This window comes from Panthera onca, chromosome D3 (genome assembly GCF_046562875.1).
Source record: "Panthera onca isolate mPanOnc1 chromosome D3, mPanOnc1 haplotype 2, whole genome shotgun sequence".
In the NCBI taxonomy this organism is placed as follows: Eukaryota; Metazoa; Chordata; class Mammalia; order Carnivora; family Felidae; genus Panthera; species Panthera onca.
Genome location: NC_138350.1, coordinates 85,722,452 through 85,742,966, shown reverse-complemented (window position 1 = coordinate 85,742,966; position 20,515 = coordinate 85,722,452). Strand labels below are relative to the sequence as shown.

The 20,515-nt window shown below is 45.7% G+C and overlaps 1 protein-coding gene and 1 long non-coding RNA gene across 7 annotated transcripts in view; one reads left to right on the top strand and one right to left on the bottom strand.

Moving 5' to 3' along the window:
* SOCS6 (suppressor of cytokine signaling 6) overlaps positions 1–19,330 on the bottom strand; it is a 39,360-nt gene extending 20,030 nt beyond the window's left edge. Inside the window, exons 1-3 of one of the 6 annotated variants that reach the window (XM_060614076.2) lie at positions 19,206–19,330; positions 13,697–13,871; positions 10,163–10,282 (exon numbers count right to left, since the gene is read on the bottom strand). The gene's annotated coding sequence lies outside the window, so the exon portion shown is untranslated. Of the gene's footprint in view, positions 1–10,162; positions 10,283–13,696; positions 13,872–14,423; positions 15,104–15,189; positions 16,745–17,148; positions 18,392–19,205 lie in introns of those variants that run through there. The other 5 variants (XM_060614072.2, XM_060614073.3, XM_060614074.2 and 2 more) reach the window with 5 other exon arrangements.
* LOC144613790 (uncharacterized) overlaps positions 18,393–20,515 on the top strand; it is a 42,529-nt gene continuing 40,406 nt past the window's right edge. Inside the window, exon 1 of the long non-coding RNA XR_013551184.2 lies at positions 18,393–18,554. This is a non-coding gene — a long non-coding RNA (uncharacterized LOC144613790). The remainder of the gene's footprint in view (positions 18,555–20,515) is intronic.

Below are 20,515 nucleotides of genomic sequence, written 5' to 3'. Positions count from 1 at the left end.
AATATATCTCCTTTTCAAGAACTTATGGAATTGTTACTAAATGTAACAACAGAGTGGGCCACACTGAAAATGTTGGCAAATTAAAAAATCAGAAATACCTCGGCAAGTGACTACTAGCCACTTTACTAGACAATAAAACTGAAAAGGAAAGCAGAAAAAATAAGTAAAAATTACCCAACATTCTCTTGAATCAAAGAAGAAATCTCAATGAGAACAAAAATGGCATACTCTTCATAAACATAATGAAAATGCTACAGATCGAAATCGATGCGATTCTGAAAGACCCTAAAACTGTGCTCACAGAAAACTTCAAAGAAGTTTTAAACATTTACAAAACTAAACAGTAAGGAATCATAAGAAACAAACTATGCATTCAATTCAGGGAACCAGCAGTTTGAGCCACAAAAAAAAAAAAAGAAAACGCAAATTAATGAAATAGAAAATAAAAAGTAGTAGTAAACAAGAGTTGATTCTTTGATTAAACAACAAAAAGTTGGTGAAAAACTGGCTGCTGTAGTCAAGGAAAAGGGAAAAACACATTATATGAATATTAAAATGAAGACAGTAGTAACTACAGATCTGTGAGAAATCAAGATATGTTAAGAGTACTTTGAAAACTCAGTAAAAATTGGAAACTCAGATAAAATGGCTAATTTTGCAGCAAAACATATATATTACCAAAATTTGCACTAGAAGAGATAGGAATCCAAAAGAGGCTAAAAGCTGTCAAAGAACTTGAGAAAGTTCTCAAAGAACTACGAAGGCCCTCTCTTTCTTCAGGGAGAAAAAGGGACAAGTCAATAAAGACATTAAATACTCACTAAACTACGTCAGGACATAGAAAAAGAAACCTCCCAAATTTATTTCTGAAGCCAAAGAACATTAATATCACCACTGGACAAAGACAACACATTAAAAAAAAGTGAAAAACAAAACCAGAAACACCCACTGATCTCACTGATGAATGCTGATATATAAAACTTTTTTTTTGTATTTATTTATTCGGATAGAGGGGGCAGGCAGAGAGGGGGAGAGAAAATCCCAAGCAGGCTCAGCACTGTCAGTGCAGAGCCCAACCTGGGGCTTGATCCCACGAACTGTGAGATCATGACCTGAGGTGAGATCAAGAGTCAGATGCTTAACCAACTGAGCCCCCAAGGCGTCCCTGAAAAACAAATCTCAAATATCAGCAAAAAACGGGGTGTCGAGGGAAAGGATTCAACTAGGTAAGGCGCATCTCAGGACTGCCAGCACGGCTGAGAACTTACAAATTTATAATTTACCATAGAGCAAAGGAGCAAAATCATATGACCACAGCTATAAATCACAAAATGGATCAGAAAAAAATGACATCAACCCGAACCCCCTCAAAAACACTCCTTCAAACAGAAGTAGATGGACATTTAACATGCTATATATAACAAAACTAAGATTCACATGAGTAAAAAAGAAACACTGAAAGCCAACAAGGATGCCAATTATCAAGTGTTATTTAGCATTATTTCCAACATATTACCTAATTAATTAGATAAGGGTAAGAAGGAAGTATAAATATTGGAAAGGAGGAGACAAGTTGGCATTATTTACAGATGGCATGACTGAACACCTAGAATATAACACATGTGGCTGAACAGCCAAGAGCGGAAAAAAGAGGGAAAAAAAACCTCACTCCACCAACTGCTTACACAATTTATGATGTAAAAACCACTAGTAAATCTTTGCTTTTAAAAAGCTAGTAAGCCAACATAATAAAAGACTAGATTCTATTTATAATAGTTTCAAAAAAGATTCAATTAATTTTTAAACAATGTCCAGAACTACATGAAAAACTTTAAAACTCCTCAGAGGATCATAAGAGACTCAAATACATAGACACATCTTGTTCGTAGGTAAAAACAATTAAATCCTGTCAAAACATTAACTCAAGATCCCACAGAAACATCAATGGTATTTTTGCAAGAAACCAGACAAAATGATATTGAAATAAACTTGGACATATGAACAATGAAAAGATTAAGAAAAAATCTAAAGGAACAACTGAGGGAGAATGAGATAGCTTACCACTGGGAGGGAAAAAAAGACTAGAAAGCCAAGAAATAGGCCAAGACACAGATGAAAAGAGTATGTGGCCAAGAGAACATGTGACACTTTTGGGGGAAGACGGATTATCCAAGAAATGATGACAAACAGGTTGGATAACCATTTGGAAGTGGTGGAAAAAGCAAGGCATTTATTTTCTGATACAAAAATACTGTGCAGAAGGATCAAATTACAAATAAAAATAATACAAAAGTTGGAGAAAACTCTTTTTGAAAATCTCAGCACTGCAGAAAGCCTTTCTATGCATAACATAAAACCTTGAAACCGTAGAGGAAAAGATTGACAATCTAACAACGCAAAATTTATAAATTTCTGGACAGCCAAAAGAATGGCATAATTAAAGCCCAAAGATAAACTGGAGGAAAACTGCAAACACATGACAAAGAACTAATTTCTGTAACTCAGACTGTGCTCTTAGAAATCAGTACGAGAAAGGCACATTATCCTGTAAGCAAATGGGCATAATATACAAAAGAACAGTTCACAAAAAAAGAATAACAGAAGTAAGAATGGCAAGAAAACGAGATATGAAGAGGGAGGGGAGAGGGAGGGGGAAGAGGGGGAGGGAGAGGGGGAGGGAGAGGGAAAGAAAACAAATTCAAGTGACCCATCACCATCCTAGAGGAGCCTCCATTCATTCCTAACAAAGAAATTAAAGAAATCTGGGGTCCTGGGAACTATTCCGTATCTTGATTGCCATGGTTACATAACTGAATACACTTGTTAAAACTCCACAGACTTTAACTGTAGGTATATTCAATCTCAACTTTAAAAATCCACTGAAAGATGGGCACCTGCGTGGCTCAGTCACTTAAGCATTTAATTCTTGATTTCAGCTCTGGTCATGATCTCACGGTTCGTGGGATCAAGCCCCGCATTGGGGTCTGCACTAACAGTGTGGAGCCTGCTTGGTATTCTCTCTCTCCCTCTCTCTCTGCCCCTTAACCACTCATGCTCTCTCTCTCAAAAGTAAGTAAATAAACATTTTTCTTTTAAAGCCACTGAAAAGGAAATTTAAAAAAAACGAGGTAATATATTTTACCGCTGAGTCTGAAAAAAGGTACATCAGTAACAATGTTGGCAAGGGTATGAAAAACTGAGCACTTACTTACTGTTGAAGTTTAAACTGGCACAATTTGTGGAGAATTATTTGAAAATGTTTATCAAATTTTAAATTCACATATGCTTTAACCAAGTAATTACGTGATTAGGAATTTGCGTTTTCAATATATACTCATGCCAAAGCAAGGACATATGGAAACTGATGTTCCCTACAGCATTAAATCTTTTCAAAAGCTAGCATTACTTGATCATGTACCCAGTACTGGTAAGTACAGACCACATATTGGCCTGATACATGCCAGGCTTTGGTTTAAGCCTTCAGAATATAGTGCATCCCATTTAACCCTTCTAACCCTGTAATCCCAGTACCGCGCAGGAAGCAGTGTCACAGAGTGGAAAGCACTCCTGTGGAACCTGAACGCGCGACTCACATACTTCCTGGCTCCACCGTTTAACAGTGTGTGATCTTAGAAATAACAGTGTCTTCCACTCAAGTTGGATGCTGTGAGGTTTAAATGTGTCCTTACAACACCACTTAGCACATATCAGGCCACACAGGTGTTTGCAGCTAAGAGTAGTAGTAAAAACAATAATAAACCCACTCTATGGATGGGGAAGCTGAGGCAGAGATTAAGGGACATGCCTAAGATCACAGAACGGATTCTACAGAATGAGCCCATTTAATCACTATGCAGACATTTATGGAATAATTTATTTTGGCAAAAATGCGGAGTTAGTTAGCCTAGAGACCAGGTAACAAGAATAATATACATCGAAAATCAGCGGACTGGTTTAGTAAGTTATAACCCAGCAGTACGATGGAGTATTATGCAGATAAACAAAGAGGCCCAAGATACACGGCTGGTGGAGGGCAAGCTGCAAAGTGAAACGCTAACGTGCACGGTCCCGGTGTGCACGTGTTTATATGCCTACGTACACGGAGTGAATCTCTCAAAGAACATCCACATATCGATGATTACACCTCTAGTGACCAGGGACAGGGTCAGGAAGGCCAAGAGAGCGCCGTTTTCTACCCAGGTATCCTCCGCTTTCAAACTGTGCCTTAGGCCATGCTGCTTTCACAAAAAGACCTACATCAGTACCTGCTTTTGCCGACTGGAAGAAACCCAGAGAGCATTTCTGCTTTTGCGGAAAAGGCGAAAAGCAAAACTAGCATTCGGTGTGTGTTCTGCAGCGGGCCGGTACAGAGGCGGTAGGAGCGGAGCCACCCAGCTCCTTCCCCGGGAACCCCGGGAAACACACTCAGCATCTCAGCATCCAGCTGCCAGAGCTGTGAACTGTGCGAGCACGTGTGCTTTATCTCGATTTATTTTGTGCATCTGTTTGCAAGATGTGTTCTAAGGTATCGGAGAAGTAAAAGGTTATTTTTGGGGTCTGGAAATGCTCAAAACATTTTCCATATAAATTAATGATACCTGCTTCTTCAGTTTGCACCATTTTGGCTTACAAAAGGTTTCGTAGGAATGCTCTGCTTTCAGACAGTAGGGGAATCCTGCATTAGATCTTTCTGTACCCAGTAAGCGCATTTCACTTTCCTACAAAACCACCACCACCATGCTGCACACTGAGAAAACAGGCCTGGGGGCTCCTGGGGGGGCTCGGCTGAGTGTCCGACTCTTGATTTTGGCTCAGGTTATGATCCCAGGATTGTGGGATCCGGCCCACGTTGGGCTCATGCTCAGCATGGAACATGCTTAAGATGTTCTCTCTCTCTCCCTCTCTGTCTTTTTCCCCCCCTGCCCTTCTCCATTTGCTTGCTCTAAAAAAAAAAAAAAAAAAAAAAAAAAAAAAAATTGGGGGCACCTGGGTGGCTAAGTCAGTTAAGTAGCCAGCTCTTGATTTTAGCTCAGGTCATGGTATCACAGTTCATGGGTTCAAGCCCCACATGGGGCTCTGCGCTGAGTGTGCAGCCTGCTTACAATTCTCTCCCTTTCTCTCTTAAAAAATTTAAATTAACAGACAATAGTCTGTCTAGGGAAAAGAATATGTACTTGTGTGTTTCAGTAACCTCTTAGCAAGAAAAGCAGGGCTCTGATGCCCTCAGGGTCAAAGGTCTCACAGTGTTCCTCATCCATCTTTCCCTAAATCTTCCCAAACCGTTCTCCATTCTCCCTAGCTGCTAATCTCAAGATGCAAATTCCTCCCCTTCATGCCCTGTGTCATTCCGTGTACCTCACTCTCACATTTCAGTCTTTTTGCTTCCCTATTCACCACGGGACCCTTCCAGTGGCTCTGCTCCCTACAGATACCAGGAACGGATACCTCATCCAGCCCCAATCCCCGACACCTGACAACCATGCCCCCCTGGGGTTCGCCCCATACAGCAAGTGCTGCTCAGATTCTCATCGTTCACGAGGATTTCTCTAAGTTTCCTTAACTTACGCCCATCTCTGTGCCTCCCTCTTCTGCCTCATTGATCACTCCAGGTGACATCCTTGTCTTGACACTGATAGAACACGGCACCTGCTTGAAAAGTCTAAGGAGATTAGCCTCCAGCCCTAGTAAAAACACGGGGATGACAGATGAAGTCCTTCCCCTCCAGGACCCTTGGATTCTAGTCCAGAAGGTAAGCAAACAGACATCTGCAGAAGACTGAGGCTGCGGAGGAAGTTATGTCCGTCCGCGTCCAGAGGACACCCGGGAAGGAGAGGAGCCGGTCCTGCCACCACTCTCAGCACCTCTGCTCCCAAAGGACTTCCATTAGCAATACCAGCACATCCGCCGCCCATACGGAGGTGACTTCGTCCTTAAAGATGCACGTTAGTCTTCGTGAATCCTCACAAGAGCTCTATCTGCAAGGTACTATCTTCATGTCCATTTTATAGAAGGGCAAGCCAACCCTTAGGAAGTTTAACAATTTGCCCAAAGTCACAGGGAAGGGGCCAAGTAACAGACAAGCGCTGACACGGGGTGCATCATCTAGAAACATCCACCTTTTCTGACTGTATTAGCATAACACCAGGGACGGGTGCCTAGCGACACAGAGCACGGATCGCAGGGCCACACTGTCTGAGTTCAAATCACAGCCAGCGTTTCCTAATGACCGGGACATCGGCGCTTCAGTTTCCTCATCTGGAAACGGGAGTCAAGCAAGTATTCTCTCGGCATGACAGAACGAGAAGGCTGATAAATCCTCTCTCCATCACGCTGGTCGAACAGCGTGCAACCAAGAAACCTACTTCATGAAAACTACTCAACTTCAGGACTTCGTTCAAATTATAAACTTTTACGCTCCAAAACACATCAAGAGAGAGCAAGTCACAGACCAGGAAAACATATTTGTGTATCACATATCTGATAAAGCACATGCACCCAGATAAAGAACTCTTTAACTGAACAAGACAACCGATGCTTTAAATGGACGGAAGAGGGGCACCAGGGTGGCTCAGTCAGTTAAGCGTCTGACTTTGGCTCAGGTCATGATCTCATGCTCTCAGGTCTGTGAGTTTGGGCCCCAACAGCTCAGAGCCTAGAGCCTGCTTCGGATTCCGTGTCTCCCTCTCTCTGTCCCTCCTCCACTTGTGCTGTCACTCTCCATCTCTCAAAAATGAATAAACCTTAAAAAAAAAAAAAATTTTAAATGAACAGAAGACAGGATCAGATCAAAGACGTACAAATGGCTAATAAGCACATGAAGAGGTGCTTAATGTTACTGGTCATTAAGAAAACGTAAATTAAAGCCACAGTGATACCACACACATTGTAAGCAAATATGTAGAGAAACTGGAACCACGCTGGTGGGAATACAAAATGGTGTGACGTTCAAACATTTTTCTGTTTTCTTTATTGTGAGGAAAATGATTAAACGAGGGATTAAATACACAGAACAAAAAGATTTAAGACACAGCAGGTACATTTCAGACACCTAGAAATCAGTCCGCATCAGTTCGTATGAACCGTCTACCTTCTTTTTCCTACAGCTGTACAGTAACTTGTATCTTGACTTTCTTCTTTTTGTGGCACCATGAGGAAGTTCCTCATTTTACTTCAGTTGCCTGGGTCTGGCTTCTTTCATCATGTGCCCCTTTTGTTGTCTTAAGAAATCCTTCCAGTACTGAAATCATACACTCTTTCTGTATTTCTTATAAAAGTACTGAAGTTTTGCTTTTCACGTGTACATCCTTGATTAATCTAGTATTGATTTATAGAAAGGATTAATTTGCGTTTTTCCACACGGACAACCAACTGGCTCAACATGTGCACAAAAAAATACTGACCCTGATAAGAATCAACGAAATGCAAATTAAAATAGTAATGACCTTTCACAACTCATATCAGCAAACGTTTTTCTAAATGATGATATTTATCACTTGAAAATGTCTTAATATAGTTGTAAAAAAAAAAACTTGGTTTATGCAACTCTTAAAAATATTTATCTTCTTTGGGGGTGCCTGGGTGGCTCAGTCAGTTAAGTGTCCGACTCTTGATTTTGGCTCAGGTCACGATCTCTCAGTTTCATGAATTCGAGACCCACCACTGGGCTCTGTGCTGACAGCGCGGAGCCTGCATGGGACTCTCTCTTCCTCTCTCTCTCTCTCTCTCTCTCTCTCTCCCCCTCCCCTGCTCGCTCCCACAGTCTCTCTCTCAGAATAAACTTCAAAAAAAGTATTCATCCTCTTTGACACCATAATGCCGTTTTTATAACTCTTCTAGAAATAACATAAAACCAAAGCATAACAATGTCTCCTGCATTATTATATATGATAAAAAATAGATTTTAAGAATCAGAAACATTCTAATTTCCAACAGTGTGAGAACTGTAAACAAAATTCTAGCACATCTACACAATGGAACTTTAGGGAACCGCTAACATTGAATTTATACAGGGTTATAAATAACATGAGGGAGAAGTTCATATTGTTCATTTGTTAAGTGCAAAAACACAGGAAACAAAATCATATGTACAGTGTGGTCTCGATTATGTAGAAAGAATAGGGGGGAACAGCAGACCAGAAAGAAATAGAGCAGAACAGCCATCTGGAGCACAGAATGCTCTGTAAATACTGTTTTCAATACTTTATTTTCAAAATATTCTATAACGAATATAGAATTTTTAAAAGAATAAGGTCTCGGGGCGCCTGGGTGGCTCAGTCGGTTGGGCGTCCCGACTTCGGCTCAGGTTGTGATCTCGCGGTCCGTGGGTTCGAGCCCCGCATCGGGCTCTGTGCTGACAGCTCGGAGCCTGGAGCCCGCTTCGGATTCTGTGTCTCCCTCTCTCTGACCCTCCCCTGCTCACACTCTGTCTTTGTCTCTCTCAAAAATAAAAAAAACAACAAAAAAATTTTTTTAAAGAATAAAGTCTGTGAGTTTGTTCGTTCTTAACTTACTTTTTTAAAGGGTATGGTGAGTAAAATGCAAGGCCTTTTCTTGTCTTTCAGTTTGGCCATGACTGTACAAAAACATAAATCAACAGGTAAGAATATTATATTATTTTTCTTTCATTAGAACCCAGGCAGCCTTCTCTTTCTCCTCATCCCACCGAAAACAAGTTTCTGCCAATCTGACATTTAATTGTGATGAGTGCATACAGGGTCTGGCCTGAAATAGTCAATCTAAGCTTTGCAGAGTTAATTAACACAGACTTAGTATAGACTATGAACTCGGAACGAGCAATAAAGCCACCAGCGTTTCAATGACCCTCTTGACTCCTTGCTCGGTTTACATTCCCCGCTAAATCACAGTCCCTCGTAGGATATACCCTCAAGTCCCTTCCCCACGCTCACTCTGAAACGCTCGCCTGGCCAGAGGCGGCACTGGCGACATGCAGCTCCGCCCACACCACGCCTGACAGGGAAACGTGGCTGGAGAAACACGAAGCCACTCTGCCGGGCCCCACTGCACAGTCCTGACCGTGAACCTCCCAGGTGGCGCCTTAATGCCGCCTGGAAATCACACCGCATTTCTACTCGGCCCCCCACCAACCAGCCCACATCTTTCCTCACACCTTTAACGCTTACTCCTCCATCTTTAGTCTCGGCCGATGGCCCAGCTTCCTACTTCACTGAGAACACTGAGAACACTGAGGACGTGAGGAGAAAATCGGACAGAACCATCCTGTTACTTTACCGACCCACACACCTCTCCAAAGCCCCCCCCCCACCCACCATGGACCAGACCTCCCTCACCTCCCAACCATTTCCCCGCTCTACCGGATCGCTCCTAAAACGACATTTCCCATATACCTGTACAAGCACACTTGTCCTGACCCTCCTTTCTCCGCCAGCTGTGGTCCCATCTCTTTAATCCCCTTTGCCACAAAACACCTTGGGAAAACAGGCACACGAGGCCTACTATTCCCTTTCTCCCATCTTCCCTTCTGCCCACACCACAGACCTCTAGCACATCACACGGAAACTGCTCTGGTCACCGCCACCCATGACGTCCCCACTGCCAAGCCAGTACCCGTCCTCAGTCCCGACCTGAGATGCTCTCATCAGTCCTACTTAGACCGCTGTGCCTCCAATCTCTTCACTCACGCCCCACAGTGACGTCGCTCACCCTCACGCCCGAAACACCACCGCTGTGTCCTCCACTCCCGAATCTGCATCTTTATTCAGCCTGGTTTCGGGCAGCTCCCTCCTCGACACTGCCATTCACTGACTTAGGGATATCCAAGGTAACATGTTCCAAAATACACTCTGGCTCTTTCCGGTCCCAGCCCCAGATCTGCTCTGCTTGCAGCCTTTCCCTCTCTGGTCTGCGGTGACTCCATCCTTCCGACCGCTCAGATGAAAACGTCCACAACCATCCGGGGCTCTCCTCGCACACCGCATCCAGGGTCGCGTCTCAGCTACTTTCGAAATGTACGCAGAGTCCGATCACCTGTTACCGCCACACTGCTCCACGCTACTAGTCCGTCTTGTCCACGTTACTTAACTGCCACCCAACTCGTCTCCTGCTTTCTCCTCTGCCCCGACATTCCCTTCCCAACACAGCCCTGGTGCGTGGGGACTTGGCACGAAGGCTGACAGTGCCGCACCTGCGTAATGAAGTCCTGTATCTCTGACCCAGGAGCATCATGTCCTGCGGCAGCACCCATCAAGGCTAACTTGCCGGCTTGAGCACAGGGTGAGATTTCCTACTCGTCAGTTCTTCACGACTACGTGTAAATAAAGATAAATGAAAAGTCGTTACGAGAACTGCTTTGACTTCTTTCAGGGCCTCTAGATCTTACACAATGAGCTTCATTTTAAAAAGTAACACGAATATTTACATGGTTACAAAGGTAAAGAAATTTAAAGGTAACAAAGTTAAGAAAAATGGACTTAAAGTTGCCATATAATTTCAAATTTAGTGAGTTAAGAAGCTCTAGTAAATTTTCAAGTGATAAACTCCCACTTTACATCTATTTATTTTTTAAAGAGAGAGAGAGAGAGCGCACGAGCGAGCGCACAAGTGGGGGAGGGGAAGAGAGAGGAGACACAGAATCCGAAGCAGGCTCCAGGCTCCGAGCGGTGAGCACAGAGCCCGACGCGGACCCCACGAACCGCGAGATCGCGACTTGAGCCAAAGTCGAACCCTTAACCGACTGAGCCACCCGGGGCGCCCCAATACGCTCCCACTTTATAGGCTATTGACACAAAACTAGAGGGCAGCACTAGAACCAGTCTGCTGTGTGACACTGAGTGAATCTCCTCCCTGAGTCTGTTTTCCCACATGAAATAAAGAGGTTGACCTCTAAAGCACATCCACCCCTAAAAGTACCTGATTCAATGGAAGTAAAAATATGCAGAGACTTAGAAATTTAACCTGCAGGGAACAAATTTTCCATGAGCATTTCAAAGCATCTTTTTAACTGTGTCAAACATATTTCTATTAAGTTGAATATGAAAATGTTCATAAATTCAATCATTTAAAATGCTAACGAACTGGCTCCTAAGAACTGATTAATGAAGCAAATTCACTCTTCTTTAATTTTGTAATTCAGATTTTAGTATTTAAAAATTTTTTAAGTAGCACACTCGGGGTGCCTGGATGGAGCATACAACGCTTCATCTTGGGGTCGGGTCGTGAGTTCGAGCCCCATGTTGGGTTACGGATTACTTAAAAATAAAATCTTTAAAAAAAGTAGCACACCTCTACACCCGTTCATCACTGTCTATAGGTATATACAGATTAAATTTTTAAGGTATACATTTATACATTTAAAGTACACATTAAAAAGTTAAAATCTCTGTCAATTCCCTACAAAATTTCACTGTGTTCACTGCCTATGACAAAGTAAGGCCTCACTGGTTAAAGTATCCAGTAGATTAGACCCTTTGAGAATTTTTTTACAAACTACTAACAATTAAGGAAGGCCCAAAGATCTATGTTTGCTGTTGTCATTTTTATTCTGGCTTAAAAAATTGAGGCAAAAACTAAGAAAATCAATATACCGATCCTGGAAGTCCAACATCTGATGAAGAAGAGCTTCAGTCAAGAGAAGGAAACGAAAGGGAAGAAATCATAAAAGAAATTTAAAAAATTTTCCCATAACCAAACAACACAAGCTTACAGACTGAAAGGATCCATGCGATGCTCTGTACAGCCAAAGAAGAAAAGACAATATAATCAGGCACACCGTAATGAAATTTTAAAATTTAGAAGGAGAGGAGATAATAAGAAGGTACCAAAAGTTCCCCAAAAAAGAGGGAAAAAAATACATACAGACGATTGGGAAACAGATAGCAACTAACTCCGTAACACTGGAAGCTGGTGGTGCAATGTCTTCAAAATTCCAAGGGAACATTTATTTTCAGTACGGCGCACATTTACAGCCAGTGACTTCCTGCGCACCTCCACACTTCTCAGCACCCTTGCAGGGCCATGTGACTGGTTCTGGTAAATGTGTGAGAAAAGTGACATGTGTCACTTCTGGGCCAAACATTTCAGTGCCAGCATATGACCCATCGGCTCCCCTTTGCACCTGCTGTGGTGCCTCAGAGCCATGGGTGATCAACGGGGAACCGCAGGCGAAAGCAGACTGGGTCCAAAGGAAAACGGCAGAGGAGCCCCAGGCCCAGTGCGGACATGGGGAAAGTAAGAAACAGCCTGTATTTACACACGCGAACCCCAGAGTTCATCTGTCACTGCAGCAGCACCCATTCCGTCCTGACTAAACTCATCACCCGGAACTGTGTATGCAGCCAGACTGGAAGTCAGATTATGTGAAACATACATGGTTTCCCACGAGGTCATTAAAAAAAAACACCTCTCCCATCTCCTTTCTCAGGAAGTTATTAGAAGAATGAGCTCCATCAAATCAAGGAAGCAAACTAAGAAACAGAACACAGGTAACCTTGCTTAGGAAAGGGAGAAAAGAATCTCTACGTTGATGTTATAGCTCCTGCTGTTCACCCTGTTTGAGAGAACGTCCCCACCACCCAGGGCTCCTCCCAAACAAAGGTCACCTTACCAGAGCCAGCTCAACTGTGACATCATCCACAAAGACACAATCCAAACTCCCCACCACCTAAGAGCAAATGAAAACATCCTGCATCAACCACGAGAAGAGTCGCCGACATCAGACTCCATCCTTCCTGAAATCTGCTAGAAATGTGGTCCATGACTTTGAGCAGATTAGTTAACTGCTATTAGTCTCAGTCTCCTCATCATCTGTGTAAAGATGAAGCTGACCAATAATCAGAAGGTTCCTTCTAATTCTAAAATGCAGGGGTGCCTGGGTAGTTCAGTGGGTTAAGCGTCTGACTCTTGATCTCGGCTCAGGGATGATTTCACGATCTGTGAGTTCAAGCCCCGCATCGGGCTCTGCACTGACAATGTGGGGCCTGCTTGGGATCCTCTCTCTCCTTCTCTCTCTGCCTCTTCCCCACTCGTGCACATGTGTGCGCTCTCTCTCAAAATAAATAAACTTAAAAAAAAAACAAAACAACAAAATGCAGTAATTCCGCAAATATACAAAACTACTAAAATCCTAATACAATTCCATGTATGTTACACGCTTACGCATTCTGTCACTCTGATATTTGGTAATAATGTTATTCCCTAAGTATATGGTTGTCACTTTCAAAAGCAATTGTCAACAGATGAAAACGACTATTGTCACAGAATGAAGATATTTCCTTTAAAATCAAAATTAAGCCTTAATAAGAAACATCTCATTACTATAAACACCAAAACAAAATTCACAAAAGGAAAATCATACAAAGTAACAAGTCTACCAATGAGAATTCACCTTACGCTACAGGCATATCAGCCCTGTTGCTTCAACCATCCCGTGTTATTGGTGTATCCAGAATAACACCAATCACTGAAAAAGCCACCAGCAGGAGTGCCAAAGAGCAGGCCACCTAGGGTCCTTGATGAACACACCTTTTCTAAATAGTTCCAAAGAGTAACATTCAACTCTTAAAATTGTTTTTGATGGAAATCTCTTCTAATAGGAACCATATATTCTTTTCGTTCTCTTAAAAGGGAAACCCTAAGCACAAGTGTGTGTATTAAATACGATCTCATGCTGTCACTCAAGTGCTGTATGTAGACTGATGCCCCTTAAGATGACCAAATTTACCTGCGGGAAAATTTCAGGATGGCATAGTGACGTCTTCAGGATAACGGTTTGTCTCCCAGGCCTTCAGAGATATTCCGTCTTTTCTTCCTTCTTTCTTCTCTATTACTCAACAGTCTGCTCCCAAGGACAATGGCACAGCCACCGCTCCCCAAACATAGTCTCCAAGTGTGATGCCCTTTTAATAATTTGAAGAAAACATTTCAGTGTGATGGTTGTTAACGTTGATTTTAAAAAGATTAAAACAGCAGAAACACAAGAGCCTGGGGCTTTGCAAGCGCACGGAACCTCTGCGTTCTCCGCCTCCCTCGGACTGACTGCGCTGACCCAGTGCCAGGCAGCTCAATGGCTGCTCACGTTTGTAACCCTTACGATTCTGCAGCTGGCACCATTTAAACTTCTGTGGCCTTGTCTCGTCTTTCCTCTTTTATTTTCATTTCTCTTGTCCCTTTGGTCTTACGCCCTTTCCCCACACAGGGCTTCCTTAACAAGAAAAACCAAGTCTTCCATAAAGGTTACTGATTACCCAGAATACTCCTTTTAACTAATCACAGTATATTTTAAACTAATTATTACTATTAGCACTCATTATATTCAAGGCACTGAACCCATTCATTTACACGCATTTCTCATTTAATTTTCACACCAATGCTGAGAAAGGCACTATTACAATTTTACAGATAAGACAAATAAGACAGATTTATTTTAAAAACCTCCCCTATAGGGGCACCTGGGTGACTCAGCGGGTTGAGCTTCTGACTCTTGATCTCAGCTCAGGTCATAATCTCAAGGTTTGTGAGTTCAAGCCCTGCATCAGGCTCTGTGCTGACAGTGCAGAACCTGCTTAGGATTCTCTCTCTTCCTCTCTCTGCCCTTCCTTCTCTCTCTCTCAAAATAAATAAACTTTAGAAAAGGGGAGTGGGGCACTGGGTGCCTCAGTCGGTTAAGTGTCTGACTGGATTTGAGCTCAGGTCCTGATCTCGTGGTTCGTGGGACTGGGCCCTGCATCAGCACGGAGTCTGCTTGGGATTCCCTCTTTCCCTCTCTGCCCCTCCCCCACTCATTCTCTCCCTCTCTCTCTCAAACTAAGTAAATAAACTTTAAATAAAAGTTTAAAACTAAAATAAAAACCTCCCCTATAAATTCAGAGATGAAATTCAAGGCTAGATGCCCAGTCTTTGTGATCAGCCAGTTGGACACATGAGTGAATGTTGTTGTTATTGGGATGCCTGCTCTACAGGTAAAGAAGGTTCTTGGGGGCACCTGGGTGGCTCAGTCGGCTAAGCGTCCGACTTCAGCTCAGGTCATGATCTCACAGTCCGTGAGATTGAGCCCTGCGTCGGGCTCTGTGCTGACAGCTCAGAGCCTGGAGCCTGCTTTGGATTTTGTGTCTCCCTCTCTCTCTGCTCCTCCCCCACTCACGCACTCTCTCTCTCTCTCTCAGAATAAACATTAAAAAAAAAAAAAAAAAAAAAAAAAGACAGTTCTTGGAGTACCTGGCAGGCTCAGTCGGTAGAGCATGCAACTCTTGATCTTGGGGTTGGTGAGTCTTAGGAGCAGCCACTGAGCTGCTTGCCACGTTGGGCATAGAGCTTACTTTAAAAAAAAAAAAAAGCAGTTCTCATGGTGTGAGGCTACTTGGGCCACGTAGCTATAAAAACTTTGGCATTATTAGTGCTGTGATTCATTTAGCTAAGATCAGCTCAGATGGGGATAAATAAGCAACACAAAAAAAACACCAGATTTCTATGATCTACAGCACATCCTTGCCTTTGATGTGTAGATACCAACGTAAAAACTATAATCACTTTTTGTCCATGTCCCCACGGGTTGTGTTAGGGAGAGACAGAAGAACCACAGGCCACGGCTGGCCCATGTGGGACTTACATGTGGAGAAAGACCAAAACAAATAAACAAAATAGTTACAGACTGAAACAAACGTTATGAGAAAACATACAAACTGATAAGACCTGATTAGACAGGACTACTGAAGGAGCTGTTAGGAACAGTAAAGACTTCCCTGATGCGGTGAACCTGGCGTTAAGGTCTGAGAATGAACCAACCACAGGAAGAACATGCTAGGCAAACCGAACTACCATGTAAGATGAGGAAGCCAGAAGCAGCCTGCAACGTTAGGGAATAGAAAGGACAGAGTGTAACTATTTGGTCAGACACAGAAGGGGATTCAAGATGAGCTGAAGAACTAGGCGGAAATCTTGTAGCCCAAGACGGAGAGTTTGGATTTTACTTTAAACGAAATATATATTCACAACAACTGTCAGGTGGATTTATTATCCTCACATCAGACCCACAGAAGGAATAAGACTCAGAGGAGACATAAAATGTATTCAAGGTCACAAGGCTAGTAACGCATACTAAAGAGCAAACACCTCCAAAAGGTCCTCGGTTGCAACATGAAGATTGAAATCTTAAATGACTTTATCCGAGTACGCCTGTTCTTGAAACATCAACAAGACCAACAGCCACCTAATATGATTGTTCCAACTAAGTAAAACTTAAGGTTTGTTATGGATCATCAAAGACCCCAGCCAAATGTGCCCTTAGTCCTAAAGCCTTCACTGTTCATTAGTGAAACACACCGTACAGAGTAACAAACCACAAAAACATTAATGACAGTTTCACTGTCAATACAATTTAAAACATGTCCCCACTGCTCTTTCGCCTTTACTGCCCGAACTACTCTTTCGATCAATCTAGTCACACAAGAAAGTTCCCCCTTTTTATGCCATACACTAGTACTATAAATTTCTCCCTTGTAAAAGGAGTAATTTCACAAAAGTACTCAGGCACCACAGATGTGCCATTTCCAAAACTGGAAAAAGATTAGGGATGAGGACCAAGAACTGAAATAGATAATCTTCGCTTCCCATAAAAGATGCGACAAACAGGGGCACCTGGGTGGCTCAGTCGGTCGGTCATGGCCGGACTCTTGGTTTCAGCTCAGGTCATGACCTCACAGTCCCCATGAGATCGAGCCCTCCATTGGGCTCTGTGCTGACAAGAAGAAGGAGCCTGACTGGGATTCTCTCTCTCTGCCCCTCCCTCACGTACGCTCTCTCTCCCTCAAAATAAATGAACTTAAAACAAACAAAAAAAAAAAGACACAACAAACAAAACAGCAAAAGGTGATCATAGCTTGTTACTTACCTACCTAACTTTATCACGTATTAAAAGAGATGCACACACATCCATTAGTTGTACTATATTATAAACAACATGGGGTATCTGACCTCATACTCAACATATTCGTGTATCAACCCATTTCACACGACTGCGTATTTTTGAGACAACAGTAATTGCCACTAATTCAGAAGTGGACATAACATTTCCTATTTTCAGACTATACCGTGACTTTTTAAGATCACACAATTACTCCTATGAGCAAAATCAAAGACACCCACCGTTAGCAACATAAAAGTTTCCTGAAAACTCACCACAATGGAGAAAACTACCGGTTTTCTCTGAGGAATGACGTTACATAACAAGACAGTCTTAAGCAGACTCTTGCTTCTGTTCCCCAAAAAGGCGGCTGTTAAAAGGGACACTCAGGATGGCAAGATGAGTAGGAATCCAATGAGTGCTGCAGAGCTTCTCCTCTGAGGTCATGGCCCAGCCCAAGTCGGCTACGGCCCAGGTCAAGGGCACCCAAACCCTTTCTCTGCCACTCCCTGCAAGGTGCTGCCTTGGGAGGGTGCCGCGTGACATCCCAGGGTGTGCCCCTGGTTCCCTCGGAGGCCATGTTAAGGCCTGCCCTATCTTCCCACCAAAAGAAGAGGAAAGGGGCAGTGCGAGGTACCCCCACCGATTTAGAAGGCGCTTAAAGATGATAATAAAAGGAGAAAGTATTTCAAAAGAGATGCCAAATGGAGACCTAAAAAGGGTTAAGGGCTCATCCTTAACCAGATCAAACCGTGGACAGCACTTGCCAAACCCCAAGTTCTTCTGAGAAAGGTGAGCCAGCTTCCCCAAAGGCAGAAAACATGGAGGATGATATCAGGGGTTGGGGCCACGTACTGTGTTTAGAACAGCGACGGATCCTGAAAGTTACAGCATTCACACTCGGTGATGCAGCATGAGAAAATTAGAGAGCACACAGGAAAAGAGGTGTCTCACAGGCTACCCTTTCGTGGTTTTTTTCTGTGAAACTTGGGTGAACAACATCACTGATGTTTTTAAACAGCGCCGACTCTCCATAGCACTAAGTACTCCATTTAAAATTCATTCATTCGAATCAGCTAAGTGGATTCCACGTCGTTCTTTGTCGGTTGTTTTTTTTTTTTTTTTTTTTAAGTCAAGATATATTTATGCTTACTACGGTTGAGAACACCTCGGATATTTCATCTCGGAGTAGACGGCAGTTTACTTTTGTTTGATTACAAAACAGAGCTGTATTCCAAGAAACACAGGCAATTAAAAACGGATTTGGTGTCTCATTCACAATTTTATTGGGATTACTACGTCCTGCGTCCTCACACAAAGTAGCACGTTGCCCTCCCCAGGGTGGACGCTCAAGAAACACCCGCTGAACCCAATTCAAACGTTCTCGGTCTCATTACCGGAAGCCTGGGTTTTACCGCATATTCCCACCTGGCCCCTAATCCCACAAGGTGGGGGCGGGAGCCCCGCGTTTCCCATTCCGACTGAACGCGAAGTTGGCATCCGGCCTGCTGCACACATTCCAAGTTCTGTGCCAGGACCTGCCACCGAGAGATGTCAATAGTTGTGCTACCTAACGAGCCACAATGGTGTCCCTGAAGTTGCCAAGTCCTGAAGCAAATTGAGAATTAAGGCCTGTCTCGGCTCCAGGGGCAGTTTCAAATTCCACAGCCCCCACATCCGCGTAAGTAAATCCTATCCGGCGGCCCCGTCACGCGCTGCACACACGGGGGGCCCCCCGCGCGACCTCCCGGCGGGCGGGGGCGGCGGCGGCGGCGGCGGCGGCGACGCGGCCTGGGCCCTCCCGAGCCCGCCCTGCGGCCCCTGGACCGCGGCCGGGGGCCGGGGGCCGGGGGCCGGGGCCGGGCCGCGCGGGGCCGAGCGGCGGGGTGCGAGCCGCGCAGGCCCCGCGCCGCCGCCCCAGGCCTCGCCGAGCCCCGGCCTCTCCCCGGCGGGGCTGCGGGCAACAAAGGCGGAGGCCCGGCCCGGCGCGCCGCGGACAGGGGAGGCCGAGGGGTCGGGCCGGCGCCCGGCGGAAGCAGGCCTCGGCCCTCCCCGGCCCGGCCTCCCCGCCGCCCGGCCCGGCTTCCCGGACGCCGCTCCCCGCCGGTCCCCCCGCCCGCGGACCCGCCGCGGCGGCCGGGGCCTCGCGCCGCCCGGGACCCCGGGCTGCAGGCGCGCCGGACGGCCTCCCCATTCCGGCGAGCGCCGGATCCGCCCCCGCCGCCCCGAGGGGAGCAGCAGCCCCCCGCGGCCAGTTTCCCGGGTTACGGAGACGAGGGAGCAGAAAGCAAAGCCCAGACCCAGCCTCCGACTCGGCTCCGCAGACGCTCACCCGGCGGCGGCCCGCTCCGCTTCCTCGCCCAGCGCCGGCGCGACTGCCGCGCTCGTCCCTCCTCTCCCGCAACTCCTCCTCCCGCCTCCTTCCTCCTCCTCCTCCTCCTCCTCCTGCTTCTCCTCCAGGAGGGGCGCGCGGCGGCGCCTGGGCCCGTGCGCGGAGCGGCAGCGGAGGAGCCGAGCGGAGGCCGCCCCGCGCCCTCCACTCGGCCCGCGGCGCAGGCGGGCTTCCCGGCGCTGGGGGCGGGCGGGGCGGGGGGCGTCCGGGCGCCGGGGGCGGGGGCGCGCGGGGGGCGGGGACGCGCGGGGGCGCGGGCGTCGGGGAAGGGGGGAGCGGGGGCGCGCGGGCGCCTGGGTGACGGGGAGGTCTGGGGCCGCTCCGGGCCGAAGGGCGTGTGCGGGGCGTCTGAGGGCCGGGGGCGCGCCGGGTCTGGGAGCGTGCGGGGGGCGTGGGGGCGGGGGTGCCGTGGGTCAAAGAGGGGTGTTCGGCGGCTGGACTCGGGGGTCCGAGCTGGGTCCAGCCCGGAGCCCCACTGCCCGTGCGGGCTGGTCCAGCCGCCCCTTCCGTGCTCGTTCTTCCTCGCTGCCTCCCCTCCTCGGGTGGTCCTGGCTCGCGCGGAGGAGAAAAATCTTCTGGGCCCTCGGGCGCCGGTCCTCCCCTTGCCCCTGCGGCGGGGCGGCGGCCTCCGCGCGGCCAGGGTGCGCCCACCTGGCGCGGCGACCCCGGCCTGGAGGTCTCCGCGGGCAGGGAGGGACCGAGGACAGCCGGAGCAGGGCCACTGTGGGGAAGCCCTTCCCCACGCCTTCTCTAGCTTAATCGTAAAATGTGCTTGCTAGAAGAAAACTTATTGCTTGTTTCAAGCCGTCTACTTTTCCATTTAGTCCTTTTAGTGTTTTGCACCATAGTTCATTCGCTATTGTTTGTGCCGCTGAATCTCAGGGTAGCGTGATGTCAAATTGCACGTTGGCAACTTATTTCTTTGGAAAGTGGCTGAACGCGCCCTTACGTACAGCAGTCAAAGCAAATTTGGTTTTTTGCCAATGAGAAGCTACAGAAAAATGTTCATTTCTCTTGTGATGAAAAGCGATTAAAGATAGGTATCTTTAAAATGTAGCTTAAGAATTATTGTTGACTTTAAAAGTTGTGTTTCTGAAATGGGACCTTTAAAAAAAAAAAGAAACATGAGGCTAGGGAAAAAAGTCTTAATGTTCCAGGATTAATTTATATCTCAATTGTATCTCAATAAAGCATCCAGTTAAAGCTCAAATAGTTGATCTTAATTTCTATAAATATCACAATACTCATTT